Here is an 8599-nt window from a genome sequence, read left to right on the forward strand (position 1 = left end):
AGATCTGGCCACTGTACTCCAGCCTGGGCGACAGAGCGAGACTCCGTCTCAAAAAAAAAAAAAAGAGCTACGAGTAGAGACTCTCTTCCTCATGAACATCATCTATCTGTCTGTCCATCAGTTTGTTCATCCATCTGTCTATATATCTACTCTATCTACTATCTAATCTTTTGATGGGCTCTAGTGTCAGAAATCTCTGTATTTTTGTCTGTGCCTCTTATTAGCTCTGGGACTTGGGCAAATTCTCTGTATTTGTGTATTACATGTGTGCCATGTTGGTGTGCTGTACCCATTAACCCGTCATTTACATTAGGTATATCTCCTAATGCTATCCCTTCCCCCTCCCCCGCCATCGCATCTTTAGAACAGCCATTTTCACTACCAAGTGGAGAGAGTCTGCCTGAGAATGGAGCTTACACGAGGAAATCAATATTAAGTGAAGCAGAGAAAGGTGTCTTTCTGATGACATCATCTGAGTACCTGGATCCAACCATACTTGAATGAAGTCAGTACACCTGCACTTTTCTCTTATATGAGCTGATACATTGGCTTTCCATTTAAGCCAGACCAAGTTAGGCTTTGGTCACCTGTCACCAAAAGAACATTGATGAATAAACACCAAACAAGCCCAGTGCCGTGGCTCACACCTGTAATCCCAGCACTTTGGGAGGCCAAGGCGGGCGGATCACTTGATCAGCCTGGAGTTCCAGATCAGCCTGGCCAACATGGCGAAACTGCATCTCTATAAAAATACAAAAATTAGCCGGGCATGGTGACACGTGCCTGTAATTCCAGCTACTTAGGAGGCTGAGGCACAAGAATCAATTGAACTCGGAAGGTGGAGGCTGCAGTGAGTCGATATTGTGCCATTGCACTCCAGCCTGAGCGACAGAGTGAGACTCTGTCTCAAAGGAAAAAAAAAAGACCAAACAATTAGAGCACAATAAAAGCCAACATACATAAAGTATAATAGGACTTGGGCAGGACATGATTACTGTTATAATCATAAAAAAACAAAGAAGGACTTCGTGGCTGGTAGACTATAACAGAATAGTATAGTATAATATAGTATAGTATAGTATGGATAGTATAGTATAGTATAGTATAGTATAGTATACAATAACAGCATATTAGACAAGAAGGGAAGAAGGGTTGGCCAAGCACAGTGCTAGCCTTTATCCTCTTTTAAGGTTAAGAGGACTGGTAGAAGGGGAAGAAATCAGTGTTGTGCAAGACTGTTAGATTTGGACAGTCATCCAAGCATACCCTAGCATCTGGGCTGAATGTACTCCATTCTCTTTTTTTAGGGGCAGGGGTAGAGTCTTGCTCCATTGCCCAGGATGGAGTTTTATTCTAGTCTCTAGTCTAGAGCAGTGGTTCTCAACCTTGGCTGCACATTAGAATCACTTTGTGTGTTTTAAAAAAAATTCAGATACCCAAGCTGAACCAGAGACCAAGTGAATCAGAATCACTGGAAGCAAGACCCAGACATCATTACTTTTTTAAAAAACTCCCCAGATGATTCCACTGTGCAGCCAAGGTTGAGAACAAATGCCCTGGGGCAGTGTTTCTCAAATTTTAATGTGTATTTGAATCTTGTTTTAACCAGATTCAGACACAATAGGTCTGGAGTGAAGCCCAGAACTTAGAGTGTTAAATGTAGTTTAGGATGGTGGTGCTGGTGGTAGAAGGGTGTTCTTTCCAACTCATCCAGCCAGATTTCCCGGAAATAACCTTGGACAGCTAAGTGTGGTGAAAGATTGATGGACTGCATGATTATACCAGGTCTGACACAGGATATAGGGTGACAAACTGTCCTACTTTGCCTAGGACCCAGGGGTTTCCTGGGACACAGGGCTTTCTCTACTACATCAGGAAAGTACTGGGCAAACCAGGATGGTTGGTCACCCTATCCATCTCTAACCCTCAGTGAAGTTCTGATCACTGTTATAAAGCTTTTCCCACCAAACAGACACCATTGGTAAAGGGGGCAAATGGGACCTCAGAGGATGATTCTAGGAAAAGAGAAGGGAATCACTGGATATATAATTTTCCTTGTGGCCATCAACAGATGGGCAAGAGAAGGAAAACAGGCTTTACCTGGCTCACAGACACCTGTCAAAGAACAAAATTTCAGCAAATTGAGTTTTTAAAGATGAATTGGCTTTTATCAATGATTCATGAACTGGGTGGCATCCAGTCTACAAAAGAGAAAAAAGCTCTAATGAGCTGAGAAGAGTGGGTGGGCTTTACAGGCAGAAAAGGTTGAAGAAAACAGAAACAAGGGACAAAGAGAGTTGGTTATTTCAGTTACTTTCCTTATAGGGAGTCATGTTGGCTTAGTGGGTTTGGGCTATCATCTTTCTCCTGATTCTTTGGAAGGTCAGATCTTACAAGTAAACAGCTTAGGTTTCAGTTTGGTGATGCGGAACCTTAGCATGAGTGATTCCATTTTGAGTTGATATGTTGGAGCCTAGTGCAGGAGCTCAGTCCAAATCAATGGCCTCCCATAAATTTTATTTAACACACCTATGCAAAATAGGGCAGACCTGGGGAGAGAATAGTCTTTGTAATAGACTAAATGTTTGTGTCCCCCCAGAATTCATATGTTGAAATCCTAACACCTTTGAGAGATGGTTAGGTCATGAGGACTCTGCCCCCATGAATGAGAATAGTACCCTTATAAAAGAGACCCCAGAGAGTACACTTACCACTTATGCCATATGAGGACACAGCAAGCAGACAGCTGTCTAGGAACCAGAAAGCAGTCCCTCCCCTCCCCAGACATTGATCTGCCGGCACTGTGATCTTGGACATCCAGCCTCCAAAACTGTGAGAAATAAATTTCTGTTGATTATAAGTCACTAGTCTGTGGTATTCTGTCATAACAACTCAAATGGACTATGAAAGTCTCTTGTCTTGTTTTTTTTTTTTTTTTAGGTGGAGTCTTACTCTGTCGCTCAGGCTGGAGTGCGATGGCACAATCTCAGCTCACTGCAACCTCCACCTCCTGGGTTCAAGTGATTCTTGTGCCTCAGCCTCCCGAGTAGCTGGGATTACAGGCGCCCATGACCACACCCAGCTAATTTTTGTATTTTTAGTAGACACGGGATTTCGCCATGTTGGCCTGGCTGGACTCCTGACCTCAAGTGATCGACTGCCTTGGCCTCCCAAAGTGCTGGGATTACAGGCGTGAGCCACCACGACTGGCCAAGTTTTTTGTTTTAACATGGAACAATTGGAGGCTTCTTACTAATAAGGAAGATTCAAACTAGAATGTACAGGAGAATTACCTGGAGAGCACGTGAAAAATGAAAACTTGATCCCCCCACCAAGAAATTATAATTTAAAAGGTTAAAGGGCTTTTAAACTGACATTCCAGGTGATTCCAGGCTACAATCTGAGAAACACTGAACTAAAGGGCATATCTGCTGATGGTTTGGTCTGTTAAAAAAAAAGCTTTCCTGATCAAGGGATGAGTTGACCCAAAGAGACTCAGCAGAACTGGTAGGTGATGGTAAAGTTTCACACAGCAGTTTCACACAGCAGTTCCAGCAAATATTTGAGGAATGGATAATTCTAATGCTTTTAGAGTTCCAGAGCATAGACAAAGAAGGAAATAGAATTCTATTAAGCTATAATACTGAAATAAAATCTAGCAAAAATAACACACAAAACAAAACTGCAAACAAATCTCACCCATTAATATCAATGTAAGGCCAGGCGCGGTGGCTCAAGCCTGTAATCCCAGCACTTTGGGAGGCCGAGGCGTGCGGATCACGAGGTCAGGAGATCGAGACCATCCTGGCTAACACGGTGAAACCCTGTCTCTACTAAAAATACAAAAAAATTAGCCGGGTGTGGTTGCAGGCTCCTGTAGTCCCAGCTACTCGGGAGGCTGAGGCCGGAGAATGGTGTGAACCTGGGAGGCGGAGCTTACAGTGAGCCAAGATCGCACCACTATACTCCAACCTGGGCGACAGAGCAAGACTCCATCTCAAAAAAAAAAAAAAAAAAAGTAAAATCCTAAATAAAATATTTGCAAACAAAATTCAGCAGCATATTAGAAAAAAAAGAAAATTATTTGGCCAGCCCCAGTGGCTCATGCCTGTAATCCCAACACTTTGGGATGCCAAGGCGGGCAGATCACCTGAGGTCAGGAGTTCGAGACCAGCCTGGTCAAACCCCATCTCTACTGAAAACAAAAATTAGCCGGGCATGGTGGTGCACTCCTGTAATCCCAGCTACTCAGGAGGCTGAGGCAAGAGAATCGCTTGAACCCAGGAGGTGGAGGTTGCAGTGAGCTGAGATCGCACCACTGCACTCCAGTCTGGGTAACAGAGCAAGACTCTGTCTCAAAAATAAATAAATAAGTTACTGTCGCCAATGGGGTTTATACTAAGAATGGAAGGATAGTTCAGTGTGCAGAAATTTATTACTATGATATGTGACATTAATAGAGTAAAAAAACACACGCTTATCTTTATAGATCATGTAACAGCATTCAATAAAATTTAGCATCTACTCCTACTGCTTTTGTAAAGGTCCATTATGAGCTGGGTATTAAATGATCCACCAAACCACAAGCTTGGACATACGTAGCATTTTTTCATTAAAAAACTGAAGTGGAATATATGAAACCAGGCAGAAGCATATTTATTGAGTTTTTCAATGTTTAATTTTTGCCGGTATATAGTAGGTGTATATATTTATGGACTACATAGATGTTTTGATACAGGCATGCAATGCATAATAGTCACATTATGGAAAATGAGATATCTATCCATTCTAGCATTTATCCTTTGTGTTACAATCAAACTATATAGTTTTAGTTATTTTTAAATGTACAATTAAATTATTATTGACTATAGTCACCCCGTTGTGCTATCATATACTAGGACTTATTCATTCTTTCTATTTCTTATGTACGCATTAACAATCTCCACCTTCCCCCAACCCCCAACTACCCTTCCCAGCCTCTGGGAAGAGTATCTACTCTCTATATACATGTGTTCAGTTGTTCTGATTTTTAGCTCCCACAAATAAGTAAGAACATGTGATGTTTGTCTTTCTGTGCCTGGCTTATTTTACTTAGCATAATGACCTCCAGTTCCATCTATGTCGTTGCAAATGACAGGATTTCTTTTTTTTGTTTTGTTTTTTTTTTTTTTTTTTTTTGAGACGGAGTCTCGCTCTATCGCCCAGCCTGGAGTGCAGTGGCCGGATCTCAGCTCACTGCAAGCTCCGCCTCCTGGGTTTTAGGCCATTCTCCTGCCTCAGCCTCCTGAGTAGCTGGGACTACAGGCGCCCGCCACCTCGCCCGGCTAGTTTTTTGTATTTTTTAGTAGAGACGGGGTTTCACCGGGTTAGCCAGGATGGTCTCGATCTCCTGACCTCGTGATCCGCCCGTCTCGGCCTCCCAAAGTGCTGGGATTACAGGCGTGAGCCACTGTGCCCAGCCAATCTCATTCTTTTTTATGGCTGAATAATACTCCACTATGTATAAGTACCACATTTTCTTTATCCATTCATCTGTTGCTTCCAAATCTAAGTTATTGTGAAAAGTGCTGCAACAAGCATGGGAGTGCAGCTATCATTCAATGTACTGATTTCCTTTCTTTTAGGTATATACCCAGCAGAGGGGTTGCTGGATTATATGGTAGCTCTAGTTTTAGTTTTCTGAGGAACCTTCAAACTGTTCTCTATAGGAGTTGTACTAATTTATATTCCCACCAACAGTGTACAAGAGTTCCCTTTTCTCCACATCCTCATCAGCATTTGTTATTGCTTGTCTTTTGGATATAAATGATTTAAACTGGATATCCAGTTTTCCCAGCACCATTTATTGAAGACCCTGTCTTTTTCTCCAGCATATGTTCTTGGTACCTTTGTCAAAAATGAGTTCCTTGTAGGTGTGTGGATTCGTTTCTGGGTTCTCTATTCTACTTCATTGGTCTATGTTTCTGTTTTAATGCCAGTACCATACTGTTTTGGCTACTATAACTCTGCAGTATAATTTGAAGTCAGGTAATGTGATTCCTCCAGTTTTGTTCTTTTTCCTTAGAATAGCTTTGGCTATTCTGGGTCTTTTGTTGTTCCATATAAGTTTTAGGATTGTTTTTCTATTTCTGTGAAGAATGTCATTGGTATTTTGATAGGGATTGCTTTGAATCTGTAGATTGCTTTGGGTAGTATAAACATTTTAACAATATTGATTCTTCCAATCCTTGAACATGGAATATCTTTACTTTTTTGTGTGTCTTTAGTGCCTCTTTTCAGTGATATGAAATTAAAACTATGAGGACTCACAGATATTGTGAGTGCTCATCTGATTTTTGGTTCTTATGAAGGTGCTTTTTTTGTGTAGTTGTTAATTTGGTGTCCTTGCAAGGGGGGACAATTGATGCAGACTTCTATTCCACCATCTTGCTCCCTATGTGTATCCCAAACATGTTTGGAAAACAAGAGAAAACTACACTAGCAGGTGGCTCAGACTCCCATGATATCTACTCTTACCACTGTTTGTCTCTCCTTCAGTCCACACTTTATGGCCTCCATTTCCTATGACCTGTTATCAGAGGAGGAAAAGGCCTGGGTCTGCCTGCCTGATGGATCTGTATATGTCTTAGTCCATTTTATGTTGCTTATAACAGAATACCTGAAACTGGGTAATTTATGAAAAAAGGGAATTTTTTTTCTTACAGTTATGGGGCTGAGAAGTCCAAGGCCAAGGGGCCACATCTGGTGAAGTCACTCCTGCTGGTTAGAACTCTCTGCAGGGTCACAAGGCAGTGCAAGGTATCGTATGCTGAAGGGGCCAAGCATGCTAGTGAAGGTCTCTCTTCCTCTTCTTATAAGGCCATCAGTCCCCACCACCAAAAGAAAAAGAAAAAGAAAAAGCCAACAGTCCCACTCCTGTGATAATCCATTAATCCATTAATGGATTAATCCATTTATGAGGGCAGAGCCCTCATGACCTAATCACCTCTTAAAGTCCCCACTTCTCAGTACTGCCACATTGGAGATTAAGTTTCAACATGAGCTTTAGAGGGGATAGTCATTCAAATCATAGCATTTTATTCCTGGTCCCCAAAACTCATGTCTTTCTCACATATAAATATATTTCTTCCATCCCCATGGCCCCAAAGTCTTAACTTATTCCAGCGCCAACTCAAAAATCCAAAGTCTAGAGGCTCATCTATGAGCCTGTGAAATCAAAACAAGCTATCTACTTTCAAGACACATTGATGGTACAGACATAAAAGGGAGAATAGGCAAAAAGAAAGAAGTAACAGGCCCCAGGCAACTCTGAAACCCAGCAGGGCAGACATTAAATCTTAAAGCTGGAGAATAAACTCTTTTGATTCCGCGTGTTACCTCCTGGACACACTGGTGCCTCAGGCAGCCCCACCCCTATTGCTTTGCTAGGTACAGCCCCTGCGGCTGCTCCAGGTTGAGGTCTGGTGCCTGAAGCATTCCCAGGTGGACATTTTATGCTGCCAGTGACTCCACAGTTCTGGGGTCATCATGGCAGTCCTAGTCCCACGGCTCTACCAGATATGACCCTAGTGGGGACTCTCTGTGGTAACCTCACTTCCACAGCTCCACTAGACATTGCCCTGATAAGGACTCTCTGTGGCAGCTCTGACCCCACACTTCTGTTCAGCATTGCTTTAGTGGGGGTTCTGTGCAGTGGCTCTGTCTCTGACAAATCACTGTCTGGGCCCCCAGGCGTTCAGTTGACATTCTTTCAAATCTGCATGGAGGCTGCCAAGCCTACGCTGCTCTTGCTTTCTGTACACCTGAAGAATTAGCACCATGTGGATGCTGCCAAGGCTTAAAACTTGTATCTTTTTGGGTAGTGGGTTGATCTGCACCTGGGGCTGCTTGAGCCACGGCTGGGGCGGGGCAAGAAGCACTGTGCCAGAGTGTGGGGAGCAGAGTCTTGAGGCAGCCCTGGGCAGCAAGCCTGTAGAGGGTCCCTCAGGCCCATCCCCTGAAGCCGTTCTTCCCTCACAGGCCTCTAGGCCTGTGATGGGAGGGGCAGCCTCAAGGTTCTCTGAAATGCCTCTGGGGGTCTTCCTTCCATTGTCTTGGGGAATAGCACCTGGCTGCCTTCTAGCTATGCTAATTTCTTTTGCAAACAGTCACTGGGCTACACTCTTTGTTTCCTCTGCTGAAAATGCTCTTCCATTCTCTACCACATGACCAGGCTGAAAGTTTTCCAAATGTTTTCAGTTTGCTTTCCTTTTTATTATAAATTCCATCTTTAAGTTATTTTTTTCCCTCTTGTAGCTTAATGTAAGCAGTTAAAAGTAGCCATGCAGCAGCCTAAATGCTTTGCTGCTTCAATATTTCTTCTGCCAGATACCCTACATCATTACTCTCCAGCTCAGCCTTCCACAAAGCCCTTGGGGATAGACACAGTTCAGCCAACTTCTTTGTTCATTTATAACAAGAGCAGCCTTTAGTCCAGGTTTCAATACCTTGTTTTTCAGTTCCATCTGAAACCTCATCAGAATGGCCTTTACAGACCGTATCTCTATCAGTATTCTGGTCACGACTACTTAACCAATCCTAAGGAGTTCCCAGCTTTCTC

This window comes from Colobus angolensis, unplaced genomic scaffold (genome assembly GCF_000951035.1).
Source record: "Colobus angolensis palliatus isolate OR3802 unplaced genomic scaffold, Cang.pa_1.0 Scaffold103, whole genome shotgun sequence".
Taxonomy (NCBI): domain Eukaryota; kingdom Metazoa; phylum Chordata; class Mammalia; order Primates; family Cercopithecidae; genus Colobus; species Colobus angolensis.